At 43.4% G+C, this 1511-nt stretch overlaps 1 protein-coding gene across 1 annotated transcript in view; it reads right to left on the reverse strand.

Annotated features, from left to right (window-relative positions):
* LOC101845092 (leucine-rich repeat-containing protein 45) overlaps positions 1–1511 on the reverse strand; it is a gene marked incomplete in the record, with an annotated part of 20443 nt that overhangs the window by 2149 nt on the left and 16783 nt on the right.

A 1511-nucleotide genomic window follows, 5' to 3' on the forward strand; every position in this document is an offset into this window, starting at 1 on the left:
TAGAAATTAGTAATTACATTACATATTATAGATCTGCAGACAGACATAGATAACACGAACACGGGAAACTCGATATCAAGGAAAGTTTGTACAATTTGCCATTCCCCCGACTGATATCCCTTTAATAATTCGATCGGTTAACCCAAATAATGGATGTGTTGAATACTGTCGACAATCTGCGATGAATTTGAGTAGTCTGAACGCGACTGTACTTGTAATCATCGCTTCTCTTTACTCTCGCTGGGAGGATCGCCTGGTGTGAGGGCTGTGTCTTATTGTCTTAGTGAAGCAAACTTGAAGCCAACATCGACAAGTGCGCCTTGAAAGCCAAACTGTCTTTTAGATCCAACCCTATGCTCTTGACCCCAAATAGATCAAACCCTATCCTCCTGACCCCAAATAGATCAAACCCTTCTGACCCAAAATAGATTCAACTCTATCCTCTTGACCCGAAATAGATCCAACCCTATCTTCTTGACCAAAAACAGACCCAACCCTATTCTCTTGACCCAAAATAGATCCAACCCTATTCTCTTGACCTAAAATAGAATCAACCCTATCTTCTAAACCCAAAATAGATCCAACTCTATCCTCTTGAAACAACTTGATAAGAATGTTCACGATCGCATCGACACAACTTATACGGAGGGCCCATTGGGGGATCGGTTCTCTAATACAAACCAATCGCCAACCGATCGCCCGACTTGTCGCCTGAAAACAAATGTGTTTGTTTTTGAAGCGATGAGTCGGGCGATCGGTTTGTGCCACGATAGCCGCTTTGTGCCCTCAATCTGGCTAGTAACCCGAACCGAACCGATCGTCGTAGATTACATGTATTTACGGGGTGGGCTTTTACAACCCTGCCCGTAAAGGCCAACCCAGGCTGAGAGGGATGCCGCACCGGCGCCTGTGGTGTAGCGGTTTAGGCCTCGCGCCCACTTGGTATTTTTTGCCGACTCCAGGCAAAACTTTGTAGGCACATTAGATATTTTGCTTGCATCACGCAAAGTTTATCGTGCAACACGATTTTCGTACATGCAGAATCTTTTGCCTTGAGTGGAATCTGCAGCTGCTCCTCGATTCACCCAAGAAAATGGATAATTTTGAACCATATATTTTTGGTCCCAATTTCCTTTAATATTTGCTAGAAATAATTGTTTTACTTTAGATTCCATATATTTGAGCCGTTCTTAAAGCAGCTGAGTCAATAATTTCGATCTGAAGGCTCCATGGCCTAGATTTGGACCTATCTAGATCTAGGTCAGCTCTGTGTAGCGTCAAACCACAGACTCGAGATTTTGCCTGTCTTCGGCAAACGGCAAATGGGCGCGCATCATTTTTCGTGCCTGTCATTCGTGCGATTACGTCACGAAAACGCTTTGTCTGGTACATGCAAAAAATTATAGTGGGCGTACCACCATAGGCTTTGAGCCGTCACACACAGGAGATATGAGTTCGTTTCCAGGGTGGGGGTGAATTTTTATTATTATTATTATTATCATTATCATTAT

This window comes from Aplysia californica, unplaced genomic scaffold (assembly GCF_000002075.1).
Source record: "Aplysia californica isolate F4 #8 unplaced genomic scaffold, AplCal3.0 scaffold00170, whole genome shotgun sequence".
Taxonomy (NCBI): domain Eukaryota; kingdom Metazoa; phylum Mollusca; class Gastropoda; order Aplysiida; family Aplysiidae; genus Aplysia; species Aplysia californica.